Source organism: Pinus tabuliformis, chromosome 5_2 (assembly GCF_031772625.1).
Source record: "Pinus tabuliformis cultivar Carrire ecotype Pingquan chromosome 5_2, CPIR1, whole genome shotgun sequence".
In the NCBI taxonomy this organism is placed as follows: domain Eukaryota; kingdom Viridiplantae; phylum Streptophyta; class Pinopsida; order Pinales; family Pinaceae; genus Pinus; species Pinus tabuliformis.
The window spans coordinates 871,970,941-871,983,161 of NC_142306.1; positions in this window are offsets into that span (position 1 = coordinate 871,970,941).

Sequence of the window (12,221 nt, forward strand, 5' to 3'; positions counted from 1 at the left end):
GCATGTATTGCGCTACTTGAGAGGCACATCGGGATATGGTTTGCGGTACAGACAGGAGGATGAGGTGAAGCTATGTGGCTTCACGGATGCAGATTGGGTAGGGAGCCCAACGGACAGAAAGAGCACATCAGGAGGGGTCTTCAGTATCAGATCGACAGAAGTTTCTTGGTACAGCAGGAAGCAGAGATCCATGGCACTCAGTTTAGCGGAGGTCGAGTATATGGCAGCAAGTTTGGCTGCATGCGAGGCTATATCGATGAGGAAGATCCTGGTTGGTTTGTTCGGTTCTCATTTGGATCCTACTGTGATTTATTGTGATAACCAGAGTTGCATTAAACTCTCAGCTAATCCTGTATTTCATGATAGATCTAAACATATTGACATCAGGTACCATCATATCAGAGATTGTGTGCAGTGGAGGATCATGTTACTTTCGTACATTCCAACGGAGGATCAGGATGCTGATATTCTGACGAAGGCTCTCACCAAGAGCAAATTCGAGTACCACCGAGGCAGGATAGGGGTTGCTGATAATCCATATCTTGTCGAGAGGGAGTGTTGAGATTGCAACAAGATGATGGAGCTTAGTGAAAAGAGTCGCCTTCACTAAGTGGGCCCGCAGGCTATTTTTGGCACAAGCCTATTTTTAGACATATGGATCATGTCTATGGATTGCAAGTTGTTGTTTATGGATGATTGGTCAAGTTGGGAAAAATAGATGGACTTCTATTTTTGATCAAAGTGTGAGTGATCACAGTGTGAGTGATCAAAGTCTATTTTTAGACTGGCTGTCAAAAATAGAAAGGTCAAATATTATTGTCTCATAATAATATTTGGACTATAAACTTGATCTTATTCTCTTGGAGCACTTCAGTTTGAGCTACAGACGTGGCACATGCAGCTGTAAGAAGGAAATACGCTTTTCTTATGAGTCAGTTGAGTTGTTGCATGCATGACTTCAGTTAGAACTCAATCAGTTGAGTTTGGTGGAGTTGATTGTGGAGTTGATGGAGTTGTGTTCAGTTTGACTTAGTTAAACTAGTTGTAATTAGTCTAACTGCAAATAGACTAATGATGAGTTGTTAAACTAATTATTAACTCATGATGCAACTAATGAATACATCAGTTAACTCAGTTGCATGTCAGTGCATGTTCAGTTCAACAGGGACAGGTGGTAGAGAATCAGATTGCTATCAGTTGTGACTATAGTTGTGCACCAGATCTTGCACAATCAAGGGATTGAGTATGCCAATGAGTTTGCTTACGTATTTGCCCAATATTGTAGCCTTTGCTCACGTCCAAAAAAGTGTGAGTGATTATTTTGAGGTGAAATACGAGTTTGGTAAGCCATTCTCATCAGTTCTTGAGCAGGTATTGAGCAGTGGAGGCAGGCAAGCAGTGGAATAGATTTGGAGATCAGATCTGAGCTGTATTGTGTGTAACAGGTGGAGCTGGTACTGGATTTCTTGTGATAAGCATTGTACTTTGTAATGTTACATGGTCTCAATCATTAATATACAGATAGTTGGGGTTTTTAGCGAGATGCTTTCCCCGAGTTACATACTGTGTTAATGTGTGAATGCTCTTGATGTTTTATTGTTATTGATGTTTCTATATTGATGATCAACGTAGAGGAGCTTATGCATTGTGTATGTATTCCGCAATAGTACATGATCAGGATAATCTCTGTTGAATATGTGTTAAATTATTCAAAATTTCTACATCCCCTAGCCACTAAGAAAGACATGCTACCCCAGATACTAATGACACTCCTCATCAACAAAGTATATATTTTCATCCACTTCTAAAAATTCATATAAAGGAACAACCATCCACTAGAATACATGGGTGCCCAACCCTCGGAACCATTAGTCTAATATGAAATAGTTTAGATACATTGGTCATTCAACTTCTTGATGAAATTTGCTCAGTTGTGCAAGCAATTTCATCAACAATCCAAAAACTTAACAATGCAACAAATGAATCCACTCTTGGTTGACACCTAACCCTTGAGTCTTACCTCATTCTAACACAGAAAAATTGCATACAAGTCTTTTGTACAATAACATCACCATGAGTCCACAACCAACTTATAGTACACTCATGCAACGTTCAACTAACACATCACATACTCCTCCAAGTGTTTAAAAACTCCTTATATGGGTGAACAAACTCCCTCTTTAGGGAAATATAATAGATGGTCATTTCATGGATGCAACTCAACTATGCCATATGGATGTGCATCAACTACCCTCATGCTCAAGTAAGATTTAATGGCTAGTTCAATTTATGTGCTCCAACACAACGATTCAAAGATAAATGTTCTAGTTAAGTTGCACTCACATTTTTATATAGATCAAACATCCTAGCATGGATGTAATATACTTAGGGTATACTACATCTAGGGTTATAATATAACAATAATCATGTAATAATAGTCGTAACATAAAACCATTATTATGTAATATTTAATGTGTAATAATGGTAAGTCATGTCTTAGGAAAAAGACGTGACTTATTATCATTGCATTTATTTATACATGTTTATTTTTCTCAAAGAATCATGAATCAGGTTTATATTATTATAATAAATAATTCCTATCTAATATAGATTACTTTATGTATTCATAATGTTCCCTAAAGTGAACTACTAGGTTCGTTTAAATTGGTATTAGAGTGGTTGTTCCACTGACTCATGGTTAAAATTTACTTTTCTAGTAGAAATACCAGTCCAATGGTCAATCCTTCAAGGAATTATTATGATATAATCACTCTTAAAAATAAATGCTCAAAGACCCATTTTACAAAACAAAGAAAGAGGAGAAAAGAAAAAGTTATGCAAATACTTTCAAGGTTTGTGGCCAAAATCTTATATGTGTGTGTGTGCATGTGCCACATGCGTGTGCATGTGGGTGTTTCTCTATGTATGTACACTTGAATAATAGAAGAAGAATTTTCCAAGTATATTTAATGGTATAGATAAAGAACTCAAACAAATATTCTATAGTTGGCATAAGTAAATTTTCTTGTAAATAATAAAAAAAGGTGATTAAAAAGAGAAGGTTTCCAATTGTTTCTAAATTCAAAAAGAAATCTAGAGTGAAAGAATTATTTATGTCTTATAAGGTGGTATCATTTTGATGTTGTGCATAATATTTTGGAAAAATGGATTTTAATAAAGAGAAGGAAGATTCTCTAATATAAGTAGCAAAATATAGAACTTTGGATTATTAAAACTCAAAGAGACTATTCAAAGGAAGGATAATCATTGATATTTGTACAAACAAAGAGAAAAATTATATTGATTTCATAATTTTTATTTTCAGAGTCAAGTATATTCGTAAAAGAAGACATTTATGGAAACAAACAATTTCAAATTCATGGCTTACTACTATCAATTGATGATTATTAATTTGTATCTCAATTTATTGTTGCAAATTTTATTAGTTTTAATATTGTTAACATGGTTCTAGGTTCTAACTAGATAAAAATATTGAAGATGTTCTTAAATAAATAAATAATTGAGAGCCTCCTATGAGGGAAAGAGGATAACATTGCATGATTTTAGAGTGAGGTCATGCACAAAAGTTCCATCATTAAAATATATATACCCATACAAATTGTGACATTTCAATATGACAAGGAATCACAACAACAAGATTATGATGATTTAGAAAGGAAAATTAAATATTTGAACAAAACCCTCATCGAAAAAGATGGAAAATTTGTGCACACTTGAAGGGAATTGGAGAAGTAAAATTCAAATATTCACAAATTTCAACAATAGATAAAAGAGCTACAACAACAAATTAACAACATAAAAAATGATCACTAAGGAGAGATTGAAGGTATTAATAAAAATATATCAACAAAAGATGATGAAATTTATAATTTGAGGTATCATAATAAAAGTTTACAAACATAAATGAAGAAAGAGAAGACAACAAAACAAAAAGTGGAAGATAAAAATATAGACACTGAAATTAACACAAACAATGTGGAAAAACCTAATATTGTTATCAATGAAATTGTATAAGTGGAAGAGCCTCCAAAAGTTGAAATTGAAGATAAAATGACCCATGTAGAATAAGGAAGTCTCGACATCGCTTAATAAAGGTAATATCTACCACTCATTCCAACACTTTAAGTCCGAGCTCTTCAAAATTCCATGTCCCCTTGAGACAATCCTCTCCATACAAGTACAAAATTTGAGAGTGTAGGTTTCCGTAGTTAGACATAATGTACGAGAGATTTTTGGAATAAACTATGTAGAGAGTTTTTTAAATGTACAACATTTAGAGTGGACACTCCACCCATCATCAATGATGACTAAGGCTTGAATGACTATAAAGAGGGAAAAGAGCTCGGAATGATGCCAAGACTCCCTTATTCTTCCACCATTTACACACATTCATCAAAATGTTTGAAGAATAGATCCCAATCGAAACTTCAATAGGGATATCTTCATTATATGTGCTGGAATCCACATTGCCATATTTAATATTAATAGTTTTTTTTTTCTAGGTATTTAATATGCATCTAAATCTCTCCACATTATTTTTTTTAATATTTGGTCATGCATTAGTCAAAGTTTTTTTAACAGGGCATCCTTCATTTTTTAATCTACCACTACTAAGCACATATGTGTAACATATATGTAAATTTAATAATTTATTTGTTAAAAATTATGCATCTCTCCCTAGAATTTCTAATCATTTGATGGCTTCCCTTTTGAACCCTGAAACTATTCCTATCTCTTCATTTGATGATGATGCTTCATCGCTTTCCTCCCTCCTATTTTTATATGGCATGATGGCAAGCTCGGTTTATCCTAAATCCCTTAAAGCTTCCTTCACATATGCACCTACACTTCACATCCTCCCATTCTCATCCTGTGCACCCTCACCTTAGTCATACTTTCCCTCACTAGCTACAGGCTCTCACTAATTTGTATCCCCATCCAACCCACTGAGTTTAGTGGTGGTTGAACTATTGTTAGGTATTATTAGGTTTCATGACTTATGTCTCAAACCCTAACCATAATCAGTCCATGACATTCTTGACCATGCATACCTCTCTCTTTTTCATGCCAACCAAACTTATTGAATTCTTCTTTATGTCCCCCTCACATAAACCTTGCAATTAATTTATTAGAGTATGACTTCCATGAATCAATTGAATCATAACCCAAATATGTCATCATGCATGTTAACAAGAATCTTTAGGTATACATGTATGGTGTAACTCCAACTAATTATTTGATTGCTTATACCAAGGCCTTTATCAATCTTATTTTGGTAAAAGACTCAAATAGTCATTCAAATAATTTCCTTGATACTAATCCTCTTAATGATAATACTTTTAATACAATTAATTAATATTTTAATAACAATACTTTATACCTTAATAATAATATTGATTTTAAATTCCCCAAACCACCTCCCAAATCTTTAGATAACCATTTCACCAATATCCCCTTTCCCCACTTGGCCCCTAGTGATGGTTTCATGCCATATTTTATTAGTACTCCTAACCAAACTCCTTAGTCACCCAATCCCCATTTGTTACATCATTCTTCTATGCTTATCAGTGTTTCCTTTGACCTAAGTCGGTCAACAAAGCCCTTCCCGTTGCAGTACTATACGGAGTTGTCTATAATGCGACTTTTTGGAGATTCGGTGACGGAATCCGGCGGAAGAAATTGAGGTTAAATCTTGATTTGTTGCAGTTAAAATGGTTTTTTAACTGCATATTTGGATTCAGCACCCTCGAAAACCCCTGGGACGCTTTCATTGTGCATAAACTAGCTATCAAACTTGCAATTCCAATAATATCCTGCCGGATTTCAACCGGAAAAACCCGCCGAAAAAACTTTCAAAAAGTCGCGTTATAGACCACTGCGTACTATACTATCTCAGTCGAGCTTTGGCTTGACCCACCGTATTGAGATCTGGGTCTCTTTACTAGTTTTATTAGGGTGAATCATCGGGTCTGTTAAGTCTATGTCCTCGCTTTTATGTCAGTCCTCTCGGCTAGACATATATATTTGGGAAAACCTCAATTGTCTGTCCCAATCTCCCTACCATCTAACGCGTTTTTCCAGTTGGAAGTTTCCACAGGCAGAAACATCAATATTTCTTGTATTGACCTCTATTGACCTTAATAATGTTTCATGAGAAAGAAACTAGTAACATCGCAGAAAAAACTAGTGATGCGATAATTAAAAATAAAAGGGCAAAATCAAACGAAACTACTCATACATTTTGTCACAACCAGAAGCTTGCTTCCGTTCTATTTCTTGGCAAAAATAACCTGATATAACTCTGTCAAAATGCGGCTGAGTTGTACACTTAAAATCTAGCAATAATAAGATCGATATATAAATGGAAGACTGAAACCCTCAACAACGTATGTCGAATGAAGCAATTAAAGCATTAAAGAAAAATGAAGTGAGATGAACCTGGAGACTGTTAGCTTTGATGTATTCCCAGATCTTTTTCACTGCTTCTGAGCGAGGAGCCTCAGAAATGCCAAGGAACTGCTTCATTTCTGAAGAAACCAGCACAGGAATATTAAGCCCTCACACCTTAGTGGCCTTCGTAGTACTTTCTCCGACCGTTGCTACCGTGTTTTTTGGTGTGGCCATGGGAATGCTGCTCGACACTGATCTGTAATATGAAACAAGGAGATTTTCATGGGTTTGTGTGACCAAGAAAGGCCATGGAGTCTGATGCTCATAAATACACCTTTAATTGTTAACTGTGCCAATAACATGTCGATTTTATTCATGTGATTCCCATCTGAATGGTCTAAACTGAAGCGGAAGATGTCCGGGGTCGGGCTAACAACCAACATCCAGATCTTTTGAATATTGAGTTACATTTACGTATGATCGATCACAATATTGGCCTGCTTAGAACCATGATGAACACATCTTGAATGCTTACTTCCTACGAATAACTTGATGGCTGGCTGGCTTCAACGCTCGATAAAACCCCAACAAAACCCAAAGGGACAATGGAAACCCACCTTTACCAACTGGGCCCCCAGAGTTATACATTTCACCTGGAATGACTGGTGAATCAATTGATATACTATTTGGAGGCAATGTTGTTTTATATCATTATTTTTAGTACTATCCCAATTCATATCTAGGTCTCCCTGTACCAAGTGTCCCTCAGCAAAACTCGGATAAAGTTAGATGGCGTTCTTTCTGCTTCACTTGAAAGGAAGAATAATAATAAGGTAACCACACAATACTAGTCATAGGCAGGGGCACGGTGGGCCATGCTACATGAAAGAACAAGCTTAGAGGGGAGAAGGTCCCCATTCTATAGGCACAATGTCAAGCGAGAGAGGAACGACCTACCTCACAGACCCACCAAAGATACCCTGCATGGCAATAGATAGACTATTGACCCACTATTACGAAAGGTAGCAGGGATGAACCGACCTACAAACCCTGAGAACCAAACTAAGCCAAAATATCGCGATTTGTAATGTTCCCTTTTGGAAAAAAACCCTCTGCAATTTTTGAGTTTTAATCGGTTTTCGCAGTGAGGAATTTTATCAAACAGTTGGAAGTCATACTGTTGTAGGTGTTTCCATCATATATTTAATTCAGAATTAACATACACAAAATCATGTAGACAATCAAGAGTTCACAACAACAATATGAATGACATTCTTTACTTCAGCAATATATATAACTCAATAATATAGATATCAGTCCCAAAGTACAGTGCTCAGAAAGTATGGAACTTGGTGTTGGTTAAAGCCATACAAATAACAAATTTGTAGACCCCTTCTGTGGCGTTTGTATGCATTACTCCATTTCAGTTTGCATCCATAACTCTTAGGCATAACCCAGCAATAAGGGATTTCACTGTTTACCATGCCAATTTGATAATAACACCTTGAAATCACTCCAAAGGAAGAAAGATCACTTTGTGGCACTCTAGATCAGTTTAACCGCTTGACAACAAACTTTGTCTTCAAACAATGAAGCTTCAGTTTGACCACTGAAAGAAAGCTTACATTCGCCTTGACAATGATTAGGTTTGCTCATGAACAAGCTTACATTCGCCTTGACAATGATTAGGTTTGCTCATGAACTCGGCCTCCCTGGAATGAGAATTTGATTCCCTTTTTTTAAACTGATATTAAACTCCTAAAAATCCCAAGAATAATCTCGTTCCTCCCTTCTAGAATATTAAGCTTCAGATCTGGGTCGTCCTGCCGGGAGTGTGTGTCTTCTTGAGGATAAAATCAACATTCTATACTAGAGGAATTTGACCCTTGTACTCAACGTGTCAATGGAAATAAATAATCATTAGATTGGCCTCCCTTATTACTCTATGAGGGACTAGAATAACTTCTTGACAACCCACTCTCCTACCTGTGAAAATACAGAGAGAAATACCCCAACTCGGCCTCTAAAATTATCACAATTTTCTGTTACGATTTGAAATCCGAATGATGGATGAAATCTCAGCCTCTACTCTTGCTAATTCAACCTTAAGATAGGCCAGCTCATTCGTTATTTTCTCTGCTTCAGATTTAAAGTAAATTTGACCTTCCTGTAGACAAACTCAACCTTGAAGAAATATGATTCACGTACCCCTGCAATCCACCAAGGTGCTAAAGAATGTCCAAATTTTCACAATTAGATTTTTAGTAATGAGCAAATAAATCAATCCAACTAGGGTTTTCAATTTGTCAATGAGATAGATAGAATAGAATCCCTAGCCATTGAGCCCCACCCTCCTTTTATAATTTCCATTTGGGATTTGTCAATGAGATAGATAGAATAGAATCCCTAGCCATTGAGCCCCACCCTCCTTTTATAATTTCCATTTGAGCCTCCCAAGCTTCTAGATTTTCCCCTTTTTAATATTATTTTATTGGTGGGGTCATTCTCCACTAAGTGATTTTCTCTGCCATTTTAATAAAATAATATTTGTCACCCTTTCCAAATAAAATAATGTGTTGCCACCATTTTTTCATAAAATAATATTTTCCCTCTTTTATCAAAATTGGGCAAATTCCTTGGTAACTTTTGCACTCAAAATTAGGGACATTACAGTGATCCCCTCCAAAAATTGTTTGTCCTCAAGCAATCCATCCTTGTATTCTTGGGTCCCAAATATGCTTGAAAAAGGTTTCGTAAAAAATATATCTGATGTACACACCTGGGACCAACTTCATTGTTATCACTTGACCCTAATAGTTTTATATCTTGCACGCTCATTTTTAGAAGAGGTGCTCCAAGGTGCCAAACGATTTTTGAGATGTCTTGAAATTGGTTGAGACATCCTACAAAGTTGTTTAATCTTGCTACCTTATTGGCAGCATCCTTGTTGACATTACGAGAAATACTAGAAATCCATTTCTCTAACCGCCCTTTTTGATCTGCAGCTCCTTTAAATTCCTTGTTGCCGCATTAGGAGTCATACTATCACAGGGGAAGTAATACAATGTTGACACATCCTTCCTTCACGTTTTTATCCACAGATTCCATACTTCTTTACTGTAATCAACAAACACAATAGGATTGTTAACCACAACTATCAATGTTTCATTCAACATAAAAATTTTAAAATATTTTTGAATTTCCTCAATTGTAACACCATGATCTAATAAGCCTATAGGAGTGTTATAGTCCTTGGGCCAGTTTTGTTGAGGTGGAATTAGGACCTTGTCCAGACTTATATAATATAAACCACAATCCAAATCACTTCCTGAATGCTTATCTGGATGAGACATTTCACCTTGTTGCAGGAAAACTATGTAATCGACCATATGATGAAGCTTCAGAGTGTTCGTAGCATACAGGCTTTGTACATCACTTGGGTGAAGGCACAATTTTTTGGCAACAACTATTTCTCGTTGAGCTTTTCTAATTCCAGAGCTTTGATGAAACTTGAACGAACATCTCTTTGCTTCAATGCTTTACTATCACCAAGGTGCCCCATCAAGCTTCGTCCCCTTGGAGCAAATATATGTGTCTCTTGTCTTAGTTCTATTTAGACATTGCATGAAGTATCATTGATAGACATGGCCCCAAATTTGATGAGTAGCCACAAGGAAGCATAGATATATGAGAATTGTGAGTAATACACAAACCATGGCTTGCGGGATTTCAAGGACTTTGCCTCTGTCAGCCAAAATCTTGTCAATTGAGCATGTTCCCAATAAAAAGAAAAATTATGAAAGTTGATCCATGCACTAATTGCTTTCAAGTGATGACCATCTCCAAATAATTGATGATTTTCAGTGATTCTATTTGGAATTTATCACTGAAGACATGAAGCAAGATAGGATCTAAAGCAGAGATGCTCTATAAATTTCAATAGTATAGTTCCCCAACTCTTGCATGTAACTCCTGGGAGAATTGGGAAGCTACTTAACCTGGATGTTTTGTGTTGCAGTCTAGACACTCTTCGTGACTAAAGCACCATCTTTATCCACTAGTGCTCCATTATTGATATATGACTTTTCCTCTGTGATGTAACCATACCATAAAATCTTAAAACTAATGCATTCAATAAGTCTAACACAAAAATTTTCAATAGAGCGTAACCCATCTTTGTCATATCTTGATGCATTTTTTACAATACACATAAAGCATTCTTTCATGGCTCTAAAAAGAGAAACTCGATCAGTTGGTGGACTAAGACACATAGAATTGCCTTCCCAAAGGCCTCGAAAGAAATCAATAAAAAATTGTTTTGCCGAAATTGTACTGGGAGGCATAGAGCTTAACATGGGCAGCAGGAAGGTGTATGATACTTGTTGTGACCCATAGAAACCAGGTCTAGGAAAACACCATACCTAGGGTAATATGACTTTCTTAAGAGGAGCAACCCTCCAAGCTTCCAAAAACTCTCCTGTAAAGAACAACAACATATTCCACATAGAAGAATGACAAGTTGGATGATTTTCTTGAAAACAGACTAATTATTTTAATATTTTTTAAGTGGGGGTAAAAGCTGATGCATCCCATAAGTTGGAAAAATCTTTTTCTTATTGCCCAAATTTTGCAAATCATCAAATCAACAATTTCTCACACATGCATTATCCTATGCCTTCGGCCTTGATGATCTGTCAGTATTTGACACTGAGTGTGATAGTGAACAATACATTAATTTCATTATAGTCATGTTCCAGTGTACCAATGAAATATAGACAAAAAAAATTGTGGCAGATATTCACCTTGAGAATGAAATGGGTCTCTTTGAGGAAATCGATGAATATGTTGGATTAGTGAATGAAGAAGAGAATGGTGATAAATAAAAGCTCGATTTAATGACATTTATTGGCAAGGAAGAAGAAAAATAATGCTTCCCTGATGGAATGCATTCTGAAGACATGATCTACGCTATGTGTCCCTACACTTGGTCCAAATAACTAGAGAGAGAGGATGACTGTTATAGAAATTTTTGGGCATTTCAACCCCAATCATACATGTCCATAAACCAAGGGCTCCTAAGTCCTTAAAAGTGTTGTTTCATACCCTAAAGGAACAAGGTCATCTGATTACATCATCTCCCAGAAGTTCTCCATGAAAAACTACTCAGAACTGGTCAAAACGGGACCATCTCACCTGTTCCATGGTCAAAGTGTGATGCATCCCACCTAATTCACATGGGAGGTGTGATGCATACTGAAAATCCATTCTATAGGGTGTGATGGACGAGAATAGACAAGTGGTGGAGACAGTTTGCGAGGTGGATGATCATGGAATCTTCCAGAAACTTCTCCTGTGACACTTGCCTCTCAGAATCGCCCAAGGATGAGTAAGAGGTCAATGAGATCTCAAAGTGGAATCAAGAACTATCAGAGAGAAGACACTAATCAAAAACCCATAGCTGACTCACACCTCTACAAATATCTATATATAAATCTCTCATCCCAGATATCCAGAGGTTGGAGGCTGGAATTTTGTATCTTGTAAGGAAGTGTTACTGGTTTCTTGGTGTAACATCATAGTGTTGGGTGATCTAAGCTTTTCATGAGGTGAAGAAGGGCTTTCTTGCTGAGAGGATGATGCTGGGTCAGAACAATTGGTTGTAATCCTCTTTGCTATTCTTGATTATTAATAAAGCTATTCAAGTTTTCCTCCACATTCTTGTATGATTGATGATATATGCATTTGTGTGGTCAATATATATCTGGTCCTATATTGTTTATGATAGTAGATCTATGTTCTTGGATAGTGTT